Source organism: Chlamydotis macqueenii, chromosome Z (genome assembly GCF_036417535.1).
Source record: "Chlamydotis macqueenii isolate bChlMac1 chromosome Z, bChlMac1.mat, whole genome shotgun sequence".
In the NCBI taxonomy this organism is placed as follows: Eukaryota; Metazoa; Chordata; class Aves; order Otidiformes; family Otididae; genus Chlamydotis; species Chlamydotis macqueenii.
In genome coordinates, this window is record NC_141593.1 from 71,350,181 (window position 1) to 71,365,631 (window position 15,451).

Sequence of the window (15,451 nt, forward strand, 5' to 3'; positions counted from 1 at the left end):
CCAATATGCCATCTGATCTACACAAACTCTAAAAATCCAGTCACTTTAACATTTTATCTTACACATACATATCTGCCTCATCCCCTCATCTGTATGGGGAAGAAATACTAGCATCATTATTTTGTAAATAAACCACTAAGATTTTATTTTGATCTTGATATGTATCTACTCCTTTGAAAGTTACTGTGATACCCAAGAATGATCTTCATGAGTGGAAGCTTTAGAGTAATCACAATATCACAAAAATGTACTGCATCCAAAAGAAAACAGACTTATCTTTCATCATTTTATAATCTGAATGGCCCATGAGATTGCATTTGTGCTACATTACTTTCAGTTCTCTGCAACAACTCATTTGCTGTGAAAATTTAAGTCTATGGACCAAGTTCTGGTTTCATGTTCAGTATGGGTGGTCTATTCAGTCAAAAGCTGGGAAGCTACTGAAGTACTTGGTTGTCCTCATTCCAGCTTTACTACTGATGTCAAAAAGGACAGATCACTACTCAGAATCCAGCCTTACACATCTAGATGCCATGTAGATCTCCTTAAAACATTGTCTAGAGTAGAGTGTAAAGGAGCAAAATATTTTATTTATCTTTGACACATGACAGTTTGCTATGTACGTTTTAGAAAACTTCTCCTAGTGCCCTGTAGACACTTGTACATGCAGATTGGATTGTATGTTAACAGTTTTAGTCAAAGACAGCTTAACCTTATTGCTATGTTACTTGACAATTGACTACTTTGAAAATAGAGAAAATTACTCAATGAATGACTTCTTTAATTGAATTTTATGCTAATCAGCAGCAATTACAATATTCTCACAACTTTAAAGTCTCAACTGAGGTCCTAGAGGGCTGCAAATAAGAAAAAAAAAGAAATAAAAACAAAATTAAAAACAAAAAAAAAGGAAGAAATAAAGAAAGAAAAAGAAAGGAAAAAGGAAAGAAAACCATTCCCCTAACCTAGTCAGCTGTTAACTGCACCAGCAAAGAATAAAAACAGGAAAAAAAAAATAACTGAAATGTACTCCTCTAACCTTTCTGAAAGCTTTTTTTTTTTACAGTTCAGATATTATTCGGACACAGAATATTCTACAATGAATGGTAAGGTAAACATGGAGAACTAAGCTTTCAATTTTACCTGAGATTGTCTTTTTTAGAGTCGCATCAAAACGACAACTCTAACAGTCAATATAAAGGGTAAAGAAAACTTAAACCTCTCTGTATAAAGTAAGGCATGTCTATATTGTTCTAGTCTTTTGCAGAAATGCTAAATGACAAAATGATAGTTTGACATCCATCTATATGCTCGGATCTGCTTGCTTTGGACTAGCAAATAAACATTTAACATCATGGGCACCACTATGTAAGCAGAGCATTGTGAGTTCATCGAATGAATAGTTGAAAAAAAAAGTGTCTAAGAAGATGACAAAAGCTGTGGCAGTGAGGTACAAACCCAGAAGCAGGAAGAAAATGTACAATTATTTGGTTGTAACCCAAGATCCTGATTGGAAAACATAAATAGAAATCTCCTCAATATCTCTTCAATAAAACCCTATTGCACAGAGGAAGGGCGGTGCTAAACCCTGGAAATATTTCCTAACACAGATGAGTAAGGAAATAACTTTTAAAAATTAAGAAATATTTAAGATTTCCCTTTTTAGGAAAGCTTTCATTTGTTTTCAGGGAAGCAGCAGTATAAGATGCTCCTTCCGAATGAGGGCTGAGGAAAAATCACCCACTTCAGGGCCATTCTTTGCAACTGTCTTGTACCAGCAGAAGTCAAGGAATGTAATTCAAAGTACATTTCCTTCTTTAATGTAAATAAACTCATAGATTAATACTTATTTCAAGATTGTATTATTTTTACCAATCAGATTTTGAATGACTCTACAATATTAGTAGCCAAAATTATTCTTAATTACTTCATCATCTTTATAAAGAAGAAGAGTAGTTTCATCGTTATATTTTTGTTGTTCTTCTTTGTGTTTAAGACCATGGGCTTGTATTCAAACTATTTTATTTAATTAGGTAATTTTTCTGTATCATCTACCTCCAAAATTTAGGTGATTTTCCTCTGTGCATCAGTTTAATCTTTGTGGAATATAAAAGCATAGCCTTTATTGCTTATTTCAATAATGCATTCTAACTGGCACTGCAGCTCTCCTTTTTGATATTATGGTAGGATTTTAGGTTTTGGAAATAAACCCCCCCCCCCACTAAACAAAACCACGACAATAAGTCACTAGTATTTATGTTGCTTTCTTCTATTCTTGCATATTTTTATCTCTATATTTGAGGCCAAATCATTTGAATATGACAGTTTTTTTCAGAATATGTATTCATGATGTGCAGAAATCTATATACTATTTCAAAATGAAAGCGATACTCTTCCTTATTTAGACACTGAAAGTTATATTTTCCAGCATTTTCTGGCAAATATTAGTCCCTAGGGTTTCAAAGCAGCTGTAAGTTATTTTTTTCTGGCCAATTACACTTACCCATACACTGGATGTATGGGTAACTGGTGTCACATAAAATGGATTAAAATGCCAGAATATATGAGTAAAATTGAAACACTCATTTTGATTCACAAGTTTTCTGAGTAACTGACTATATAACCATGCTGCATATTTTTTGGAAGTCCCACCATTAGATAAAACGGAAACATATGAATTTCTATTTCAAAATTTATTCTATAGTATCTTATTTTTATTTAAGAAGTTGCAAATTCGTTTCATGCATTAGTATTCATCTCATTGTTTTCTTTCTGTTCATGGAATTTTTATTTCTTTCTGTTCCCAAAAGACTGTTTTACTGAGTATATACACCATTTAATGCTATATTCTTCCTGGAAATAGCTGTCCTAGTTTTGTCTTTCCAGAAGTTGGAATTGATTTAGAAAGAGGGGAAATTTTGTATTTTTACATTGGAAATAACTATTTTTGATTTAAAAAAAAAAAGCTACTAAAATCCAAGCTGTGCCTTTAATGTTGATTAGTATCTTCACTGACTTTGAATTTCAAATTTATGGGTTACGGTGATACTAAAAACCTGAAATCTAAAGTTACATTGATGGAAGTTTTGTCCACGACTCCTTCTGGCAGGAAGTGACAGGTGAGGTACACTAGGAGAGCCTGGAAAGCCAAAAAAAAAGAAGAAGAAAACACCAATCCTGAATAAGATTTGAGTACCAGAGTTACACCTATGTCATAGTTAATTAGATTATTCTTATCTCCAACTATTAAAACATTTTTTCTTTCTGTTTTTTTTTTTTTTTTTTAAATAGTAGCTTAATCAAATTTCAGTGTCTCTATAGGAGACCTACTTGCTTCTTTAGAAGACCTATATTTATACAAAGTAATGCATTATAGAGGAGGAAAGAAGTGGACAGACACTTAGGACCAACACTAGTTTGGATAAAATGTTTTGTAATTAAACAGACAGATTAACTGAATAACATTGATGATGGTGGTGGTTATTGCAGTGTTGGTTTTTTTTGCAGTGTTTTCTCAATTCTCATGTTTTTCTTCTGCAGTAATGTTTTACAATAATTTAATGAATAATTATGAGAATAGTAATCTCATTTAGCGCTGATCAAGTTTAAACTGCACATGAACAAGTTTGAGACCTGAAAGTATTTGCCTATAATCACCATCATGGATATGTCAAAATTCGAAGAAAAAGTGTCAGTGCATTCATTGTTTAAGTATACCATATATTTTATGGATACGAAGCAGCTTGATGCATAGGGTTGTTGCTGTCTTTCTACATATGATTTCCGTCAAGACCTTAAAAATTTTTGAAAGACAAATTAATAGTTAGACTTGTTATACAAACTTATAAAGCACAGTTCCATTGATTTAGCACATAATAAAGCTCTAAAGGTGACAAAAACGTTTCAGTCTTGCTTTTAATTTTATGAGTTTTAAGTTGTACCAAACCGTACATAACAGCATTATAAATAAGCTGTAAAGTTCACAGAAAATGTTTTAACTGGGCTTCAAAGGTTGCAGATAGCCTTTGTCTATGTTCTAAGAAGTTCATTAAGTTTATCTAATTAGTATATTTATACTTCAAAAGAAACTGCACAACCTATCTTTTTCAAGAGACAGATTGTTTTAAAAAATCAGCTATAACTCTCAATTTCATGACCTGCACTTGTGACAGTGGATATAGCTGTCTAAATTACATAGATTCAACTGTATTGAAGAAAATATTGTCAGGAAGCAAACAAACAGTCTCATTTTGAAAGCTAGCTATGATAAAACTTGTACTTTTAGCTGTGTGTGTTCAGTCTAGACACTCAAATACTATGTACTTGCATAGTTGTATAGGATTAGGTCATTTATCCTGAAAAACTGTAGCACTGGTGCTAGTGTTTTTATCAGGCTTGTGGTGGTACTTGGACCACTAGAACTCCAGTTCATAACTGAAATTCTTTTGGTAATTAAGGAGAATATGTTTTCAGAAATGATCAGCTCTTCTCTGTCAAGTTGCCTTTGAACTGAGTAGGAGCCAATACATTTGCCAGAAAGTCCATTCAGACAAAATAAAACTTCCTTCTCAAGTCTGTTCTACATTAAAAACCTGTACTAATAACTAAAACTTAACTCATAAATAAATAAATACCTAAGTAGCTCATTTTAATCATATTATTTAACCTTCACAAGCCAAAATGGGAATGAGAAATTAGCAAACTCCGTTCTCCTTGGAAAAGTGAAATACCAAGGGCTAGGAGGCAATGGTCCCTGAAGGCAAATTCCATATTTTGAAGGCAAAAATGTTGCAGAACAGGTTGTACAGGCCAGAGAGAAAACAAAGAGAGAGAAAGAGAAGGTACTTCTCAGGAAGTCACTGAGATGGCATATTTGAGGCTTGAATGAGTGAAATCATGTTTATTTTTTCTCCTTTCTTTCTTTTCTTTCTTTCTTTTTTTTTTTTTTTCCAGCAGATAAAAAAGAAAGAAGAATCAGTAAAACGAGTCTGCTTAGTAAGCTCAGACTTCCCAAATACAACATTGATCTTCCATACTTTGCAGTTTTGGAGGCGATACAGAAGGCTTAATTATTCTTAATAACTTTTTGACATATTAAGATAAGAATTAAATATCCTTCACAAGCATAACAAGTATACAGACATTTCATAAAATATTTGCATTATGCAGGAGTCAGAGGCACGCTTCCCAAATAAAAATAAAAGTGCCTCAAAGATTTGAAACTTCAAAAATCTCAAAGGAGTTTTTTTTCTTTCTCCTGAAATGGAGTATATCCATCTTTGGTGAACTGTCATTGTTTCTATAGTTACACATCTTAAAAAATAAAAACTAAATATTCAGTTTTATTTTTTTACTTCAATTACACATCAGATGAAAATTTGGTAGTAGTACAATTTTATTTATTAATCTATGAAAAGTAATTTCTTTATGAATGAATGTCATTCCTTAGCAAATAGTTAGATCATAGAGTCATAGGATATCCTGAGTTGGAAAGGATGCATGAGGATCATGAAGTCCAACTCCTGATTCCACACAGGACAAACTGTATATGTAAGGGCATTGTCAAAATGCTTCTTGAATGTCAACAACAACATGGCTTGGAGCCATGACCACTTCCCTGGGGAGCTGGTTCCAGTGCTTGATTATGCTTTCAGAGAACTTTTTCCTAATATCCAATCTGAACTTCCCCATATCCATCTTTAAGCCATTCTCTTGCATCCTATACCTGGACATCAGAGAGAAGAATCCCTCTCCACTCTCCTTCATAAGGAAGTTGTAGACAGCAATGAAGTAATCTCTCAAGTCTCCTCAAGTCACTAAACATCCAAAAATTCTGTTTCAAACTGCTGTGATTATCATGTTATACTTTTAACTTATTTCTTCCAAGCTTCAATGTTTATAATGAAAAAAATGTGTCTGGCTGAACTCAATTGCGTCAGCACAACATTTATAGGAGTACTCTTAGGAACTGTTTCTTCTCTTGGAGAGCTCTAATGCAATACAGGAACACAGTCTGTGAAAGGGAATGAGTCACCTGAGTTACTATAGAAAAGTGCTTTGGGTTTTTCCTGAAATCTTTTCCCTTTTTAAAACATCTACTAAAAATCTGGGTTTTTTTTCTCCCACACTTCTTTAAAAGACATTTTCAGTGCTCTGTAAGACTATTAAGTTCGTCTTCTTAGAAAGCAGGAAAACCATTGTGTGTTTGACAATAACTTTTCTCTGAACTTATTCTAGTACACACTTTTTTTGACACACTCTAATTTCAAATTAAGGTTATAAATTCAGGTGCATTAGGCCATCCTTCTCTGGAAGTTTGTTTCACTGACATGTGCATTCACCATGAGGAAGAGAACAACAATGAAAGAACATGAAAAAAAATATTTTGTAGTCTACTACTTACTTGAGTTGAAACTGTGGCTTGACAAAGATGAATGCCAAGCTCATATTTTCCAAAGAAGAGCCAATATTTCACTATCTGACAATGTTGTGATAGATTGGCTGAAGTAGACTACAGCAAAAGTGTGACTTTGTTCCCAGGCCATTCTAGGTGTAACCACCTCTTTCTAAGATCCTATTATGTCTGACAGTTGTTTCTACATTTTTGTTTATGGCTTATTGATTGTTTGTAGTATGCATTGGTTTGTGGGGAGTTGCAAAAGCATTCCTGAATAAAAAAGTACTCAGCCTTGAAAATGAAAATCCGTTGTGCTTTCTTGCACATGTTTTGGAAATAGGTCACCTCTTACACAGCAGATGCACATCGCCACTACATGCTACAAACCAGTGATGCATCATCTCAAGTCACTGTCTCCAGAAGTTATTATCACATTCTACTGATTACTTTCTATTGCTAATTTTACAGCATATTTTGCTAGCTTCCCCATCCCCCACCCCCTTATCTCTACGCTGTTTTTAGTGCTCTAGTTTTCAGAATAAGTTACTGGTAGATGCATTTAAATAACAGTCAGATCTTGATATAAACACTTTTTAAGTCTAGATGCAGTTCATACAGTATTATTGTCATTACTCCATTGGCAAAAGAAGTTAGTGGTAAACAATATGAAAACAATTTGCTTTTGTAACACTGTAGCTTTTACTTGCACTTCCGTACTCCTTCTGCATTGCTATTTTCTGACATATATGTACTGCACAGACTCAAATAAAGAGACTGTTTAAAACTATTGTCAAAAAAGAGCTGGGGAAAGTTTAAGCAATCAGAAACAGAATGTATTTTTTAATCTCTAGGCTTCGTGTGCAAAATCTTTCAGAATCACTACAGAAATATTTGTCTCTCTGATGGATAGATGAAATGGAAACATGAAGCAAGGGTCAGATTTTTAGTACATTCAAATACCTAAATGAGGAAAGGTAATACAACACGAGTAGATAATTATCATTTAAAAAAAAAAAAAACACACCATAAAACTGTAGGTGTTACGCACCTAAACATTGTTTAAATCCCTAATAACAGCAGATTGATAAATAGAGATCACTGACTTTCATTAAGAGACAGAGTGAAGCTAAATGCAGGAGATATTGACTTGAAGAAATTAATACAGACACAGATCATTGAAAGATGCAAAAGTCAAAATAACAGGTATTTGTCAACAGCAATTAAATGAAAGGTCTAAGTGAGGTGGAGTTTCACATTTCAATTTGAAAATTCATTAAGTGAGTGAGTGAAATATAAAATAAAATATTAAGAGAACTTTAAAATATAACTGAACATGTGAATCAGGTATAAAGTATCTTTCTTTTCAAGAGTTATCTGCCAAAAAAAAAGAAAGATAAAAAAAAGAAAGATATAAAAAAGAAAAAAGAATACAAAAAAAACCCCTCCAAATAATAACCTTATTTTAAAGTTTTAATTTTTTTTTTAAAGCTGCTATTATATATCTGGATTTTGCAGTAACATAGGAATTTACACATAAATAATTTACAAAACATTTTTGTTAGTGCTACTCCTAGTTTAGTCTGGCTGCAGAAAACAGTTAATATTTAATGTGAGTGGCATTAAATAACACTATCCATTTCCTGAGCAGAACAGAAAAGATCTGAATGATCTTTTTAGACACAATTTTTTCAACTTTTAATGCTGATGGTCCTAAAATAGATTTTGAATAGTTACTGGAGTTTTATCTCTTCTGAGCATCTGTGTTTCCTGTATTAAATCCATTTTTCTGTCCTAAGGTCAAAAAGTTGAAATAACTGAGAAATATTACTAAGAAAATTCATTACATTTAGACTGGGATAATAAACACAGATCTCTCATGATCCAAAAATTATCTTGCTAATGTTAATGGAATGTCCAGAAAAAAAAAAGTGGTGGTGGCGGTAAAAACAGTGGTAGTAGCAGTTAGCAGGCATTTTAAAGTATTTTCCAGGTGTTGTAAACACAATTGTAAGCCTTAAATATTCAGTTGCCTTTTAATATTTTCTTCCTGGTATCTCACTTTTAGAATAAAAGGTAAAATTGTGACATTATTTTTTCTCTAGGATAAATTATCAAACTGTTACATAAGGGAATATACTCTAGACATCTGCCCTAATTCTTGCTTGTTTGTTTTTAAATTCTTCCGCTAGCAGTGACAACTGCTACCAATCATTTTTTTTTCTACTGGAAGCCATTAATCAGACTTTAGTATTTAAAATAAATTTAAACTTCTAAATTTATGTAGTAGCATGAAACAAAGAAGCCACATACTACTTAAAGCTTTGGTTTTTTGGAAGAGTTTCAGCTTTTTTGGGATGTTGAGTTGGGTTTGTTTTGGGTGTTGGAGAAGGGGCTGTTTGGTTTTGTTTTGTCTCAGAAATTGCAGTGGAAGTCCATTTTCACTTGAGAATTGTCCACCAAGATCCATGCTGGATGGACACTACTTATCCATCAGCATTAAGCTCTTCCCGGAAGACTGTAATCTACAGTACTCCAATCATTTTATGAATTGATTATTTTGTTTTCAAAGCAGAAAGTGCCTGGACATTTTTCCTCACAATGTTTGAATTCTCTCCGAGTAAACCTGTGTAAAGCCAGTCCTGCAGAATGCTAGATTATGTTTTCAGATCAAATGCTTCATAGACGTAAGACAACTAATGACAACAAAGCAGACAAAATTATATCAGCTGGTTCAGGAATCAGTTTCACTGAGTTCGATCAAAGGTTGTCTTGAACAGCTTGCTAAAATTCACTCTGTTGGAGATTTAAATATATACCTTAAACTAATTTAAGGTCTGGAGACCTGAAAAAATATTAATCTGGAAAAAATAAAAGTTAAAAAATAAAAGTTAAAAAATGTGTAAAATTCTGTGCACAATTCTCTCACATAGCATCTCTTACCACTCAAAGATAGACATATTTACAGTCAGTACATAGGTAGAAGATAAGTCCCTGGACTATGCAGAGTATTTTCCTCTAAAGCATAAAATTCATATATATAACTCAGAAAGGGTTGTTATAACTTTCGTAAAAAGGTACTTACATGCTCCCAGAAGTCATTGAGTCTTTGGGTGCATAAATCTTTTGCCATTTTGTTTCTGCTCTGGTGATCAACTGGAAACAGAGGCAATTGTTTTCTGTAGCTCAATGAACAGTAATGAGTTGAGATTTCTTACTTCCTTCAAGAACTGAGAAGTTTCAGTTTTATTCTGTTTTAGGCTTTTTTTTTTCAATTTTTTTCCATAGAGGGTTCATTTATGAATGATTACTAATCAATAGGGTCTGTTGTGATAGGACGAGGGGTAATGGTTTCAAAATAGAGGGAGGTAGATTTAGATTGGTTATTAGGAAATGATTTTTTACAATGCGGGTTGTGGAACACCGGAACAGATTACCCAGAGTGGTGGTGGATGCCCTATCCCTAGAAACTTTCAAGGCCAGGCTGGATGAGGCTCTGAGCAACCAGATCTAGTTGGGGATGTCCCTGCTCCTTGCGGCAGGGTTGGACTAAAAGACCTTTGAAGGTCCCTTCCAACCCTAACCATTCTATGGTTCTATCATTCTAGTAATGTTTTTTTTTTTCATATTTACCCTCTATATGCTAATCCTCAACAGTACAGATGAAGGTACAAAGAGGAAGAGCACTACAAAATCAGAGTGGATAAATAGCTCTTTTCTGACCTCTTTTCCTACAATTCAGGTGTTGACATCTTGGAAGGTAGATTATAATTTTGAACTTCTTCCATATTTCATTAAAGATTAGCTTCTGCAATTTATCCTCTGGAATATAAGAACGCTAAGCGTTTTTTTTTTTTTCCTGTGTAATGGTCACAGTCTCTCAGAATGTAAATGGATACTGAGTTGCTGAAAATCCAGGCTCAATGATTTAACATTACAAAATGAAAATGTTTTCCTAATAAAATTATAGATTTCAAGCAAAATGTCAAAAACTCAAAACACCCTACCTCCACCATGAAAAACCCTATCCAGAATGCATCCAGGTTTCATTTCTCTTCTAAATAAAAAAAAATATTGCTGACAGATTTAGGGTGAAACAATTTAATTTTACTAGAAAGTGTAGAAGTATATTTGTGCTAGGGAAATCTGAGATAACATATTTCCACTAAAATTAACGTATATAATAAGAAGGCTTCTGAAAGTTCTAACAGTACTATTAATTCTTACAGATAATATGTTGGATTGAGATGGATTAAGGTGATTAGTTCCTCCAGAGTCTACATCTTGGGATCTGAAGTACCCTTTTTTTCCCCAGTGGGAGACAGTATGGTACAAAGACATTCTTGTGCTCATCCTTGAGATCAGTATTAAATATAATGGTCAAAGACAGAGAGAACTGCTTGACCAAAATCCTAGGACTTACGTAGACAAACATCTTGAATCTAATTTTGTCTTCACTAACTTGGAAGTGTGCTGTAGATAAAGGCATAAATATATTTTAATGGGCCTTTAGTGCAAATGAGTGCTACAGTAAGTATAATAATTTATACATTAATGAAATATTTTATTCGGTAAAATCCTTGACTCTATGTTCTGAAATTTTTTGACTCTGCCAATGTGATATGACTTTTTGAGACAAGAAATTACTACTATTTCTCAGCCTGAAGGTAAGAATTTGGATGGAATTTTTCATTAACTTTTTCACAGAGCCACTGTTACATTCTTCTGACAAAGCCAGCTGGGTGGACTTCACCTCTTACGTTTTGTGCTGCAACTGATTTCCCAGACTTCTGCTTCTATACACAATCTGTACTTAGCTGTGAAAAGAACGTTTTGTTCTCTAAGGATGTGATGCTGCTTCTGAAATCATAAGGCATTAATGTCTGTAATGAAACTTAAATTTTCATTCTGTCAGAAGTCAACAGACTCACTGTCATTCCTGAACTTCAAGGTCCATGAACTTCAGCTTCATGAATTCCTTTCCAACTGTGCAGCAGCAAATGTCAAAAACATGTCTATCTTAGTTTGTAACATTTATCCACTAAAATTTAATTTTATTTTCAGCAATTGGCAGCTAATTCTCATTCTAAGGTATCTACTTATGTTCATGCAATTAGTGGCTAACTATTCAAATTTAAAAAAAAAATCTTTTTATAAACTTCCTTTTTAGCAGTTTTGACATTCAGAAACATTAATAGGCTCTGATTTGGTAAATTTCCTCTTTCGTTTTAGCAAAGGAAGTAAGAATGTGTTCCTAGGCAAGTGAGGAGGACTTGCAGCAGAAATGTAAGTATCTTCCAACAGAGGACTCTACTTCCCTTCCAGTTCCAACATCATCAAAACAACTAGCATGGATAACTATCTTCAGCATCTGACTGGAAAATACATTTCATTCAGATCTCAAGGTCACGGCAAAGCAGTTGCCAGAGGAATTGGCTTTATTTCTAAGTTTTTACCATCAAAGGAAGGACAAAGGTGGAGATTGCAAAGTGTCAACTACTTAGTTAAAGAAAAATCTAATCTTTTAAGTTTAAAAAATAATTCTAAAAAATCTCATGGACAATAATCAGTTCCCCTTCTCACTTGCTTATCTCCCACAATGTGCTTAACGCTTCTCCAGAAACATGGCTTACTTTAAGAGTACTCCTGCTATCACTATATGGGCATGCAGTGCCTAGCCAACATCAAATGGCAGTAAAGGAAGAATAACCACTTTTAAGATGGGCAATTTAGAGTTTCTTTACTTCTCAGATGAGCCAAATAGGTAAGTTTGTTCACTTTCTAATTATCGCTGCACTCAGTTGGACTTGTGCTGTTTGCAGAAATTAACACAAGAATAATACAAATAATTCTCCCAAAGCATGTTGTAGGCAACGGAACAGAGCATTCTATGCTTTACAGCTCATTTCTTTGCCATTAATTCAGAACATAACTGTCACAAATTCTTAACTATTTTAGTAATTAGAAAAGGAAATCAACAGTGCTTAAAAAAAGATATCTACTTGCAATTGTTCCTCTAGGATGCTTAATGTAGCATGTGTGTATGCCTTAATCTCTGGGTGGAGAAGAAAAATAAGGTAGATGGATAAACAAACACTGGTTTATGCACTATGTATCTGGCTTCTCTGACTTTCTCTTTTACTAACTCTATGTGATGCATATGATCATACGGATATGATCCTTTTAGCCTGACTGAACCCAAAGGACAAGGCGGCCACCTGCTTCTTGATATGCAATTATGAATACAGCCTTTGGACGAAAATGTAAACTTATTGCACACCTTTAATAAACAGGAGGAGTTAGAGATGTGTGTGCACCTGCATGGCTATGATCTTATTAGCATCACAGAGACATGATGGCCTGGCTCTTATGACTGGAGACTTGAAATGGAAGGACACAGAATCTTTAGGAAGGACAGGCAGGGGAGATGAGAAGAGGATGTCATGCTCTATAGCCATGACATCTGGAGTGCATGGAACTCTGCCTGGGAAAGGATGAGGAGCCAACCGAGAGCGTTGGTCAGGATTAAAGAGAAAGCAGAGACAGGACAGGTACCATCACAGTGGGGATTTGCTACAGGCCACCTGATCAGGAGGACTGAGTGGACAAGACCCTTTATAGACAGATAGGAGCAGCCTCACAGTCACAAGCCCTGGTCCTCACAGGGGACTTCAACCACCCCAATATCTCTTGGAAGGACAACACAGAAGGGCACAAGCAATCCAGGAGGTTCCTAGAGTGGGTGGATGATAACTTCTTTCACACATAGTGGCAAGTGATAGAGGAGCCACCTAGGAGAGGTGCCATGCTGGACCTTGTTCTCACCAACAAAGAGGGGCTAGTGGGGAATACAGAGCTCAGGGGCAGCCTTGGCTGCAGTGACCGAGTAGAGTTCAAGATCCTTGGGGCAGCGAGGAGGGTGCACAGTAAGCTCTCTGCCCTGGACTTCAGGAGGGCAGACTTCAGCCTTTTCAGGGATCTGCTGAGTAAAGTGCCATGGGATAAAGTCCTGGAGGGAAAAGAAGCCCAGGAAAGTTGGTTGATATTCAAGGAGCACCTCCTTCAAGCTCAGGAGCAATGCGTCCCAACAAAGAGAAAACTAGGCAAAAACGCCAGAGGCCTGTCTGGATGAAGAAGGAGCTCCCGGACAAACTCAAACACAAAAGGGAAGCCTAGAGAGGATGAAAGCAAAAAGATGGCCTGGGAGGAACATAGAGAAACTTAAAGAAGCCAGGGACCAGATTAGGAAAGCTAAAGCCTTGATAGAATTAAATCTGGCCAGAGTTGTCAAGGGCAACAGGGAAAGCTTCTGTTGGTTCATCTATAGGTACTTCCAGATAAAAAGAAGACTAGGGAAAATGTAGACCCACTCTGTAAGGAAACGAGACACCTGGTTACCTGGGACATGGAGAAGGCTGAGGTACTCAATGACTCAGTCTTCACTGGCAAGGTCTCTAGCCACACCATCCAAGTCAGAGTAGGCAAAGGTAGGGACTGGGAGAATGAAGAACTGTCCACTGTAGCAGAAGATCAGGTTCAAGACCTTTTAAGGAACCTGAAGGTGCACAAGTTCATGGGACCTGATGAGATGCATCTGTGGGTCTTGAGGGAACTGGTAGATGAAGTTGCTAAGCCCTTGTCCATCATATCTGAGAAGTCGTGACAGTTCAGTGAAGTTCCCAGTGACTTGAAAGGGGAAACATAACGCTCATTTTTAAAAAGGGAAAAAAAGGTACTACGGGCCAATCAGTGTCATTTCTGTGCCTGTCAATATCATGGAGAAGATTCTCCTGGAAACTGTGCTAAGGTATATGGAACATAAGGATGTGATTGGTGACAGCCAACACAGCTTCATTAAGGTAAAATCATGCCTGACCAATTTGGTGGCCTTCTATGATGGAGTTACAGCATTGGATACAGGAAGAGCAATTGCTGTCATCTACCTGGACTTATGCAAAGCATTTGACGCTGTAGAGGATGACAACTTTGCCTCTAAATGGGAGAGACACAGATCTGACAGATGGACCACTTGGTGGATAAGGAATTTGCTGGATCATAGAATCATAGAAGGGTTAGAGATGGAAGGGACCTTCAAAGGTCATCTAGTCCAACCCCCCTGCAAGAAGCAGGGACATCCCCAACAAGATCAGATTGCTCAGAGCTTCATCCAACCTGGCCTTGAACATTTCCAGGGATGGGGCTTCCACCACCTCTCTGGGCAACCTGTGCCAGTGTTCTACAACTCACATTGTAAAAAAAAGGTTCCTAATATCCAATCTAAATCTACCCCCCTCTATTTTAAAACCATTACCCCTCATTCTATCACAACAGGCCCTACTGAACAGCCTCTCCCCATCTTTCTTGTAGGCCCTCTTGAGGTATTGGAAGACTGATATTAGGTTTCCCCGGAGCCTCCTCTTCTCCAGGCTGAACAGCCCCAACTCTCTCAGCCTGTCCTCATAGGAAAGCTGTTCCAGCCCTCTGATCATCTTCATGGCCCTCCTCTGGACTCACTCCAACTGGTCCATGTCCTTCTTATGTTGGGGGCTCCCAAACTGGACACAGTACTCCAGGTGGGGTCTCACCAGGGCAGAGTAGAGGTCGAGAATCACCTCCCTCGACCTGCTGGCCACGCTCCTCTTGATGAAGCCCAGGACCCAGTTGGCCTTCTGGGCCGCAAGGGCACATTGCCTACTCATGTTGAGCTTCTCGTCCACCAGCACTCCCAAGTCCTTCTCAGGGCTGCTCTCGATCCATTCTCCACCCAGCCTGTATTTGTGCCTGGGATTGCCATGACCCAGGTGCAGGACCTTACACTTGGCTTGCTTGAACTTCATGAGGTTGGCACAGGCCCACCTCTCCAGCCTGTCAAGGTCCCTCTGGATGGCATTCCTTCCCTCCAGCATGTTGACTGCACCGCACAACTTGGTGTCACCAGTGAACTTGCTGACGGTGCACTCTATCGCACTGTCACGTTGCCGACAAAGATGTTGAACAGGGCCGGGCCCAACACGGACCCCTGAGGGATGCCACTCATGACCGGTCTCCACTTGGACA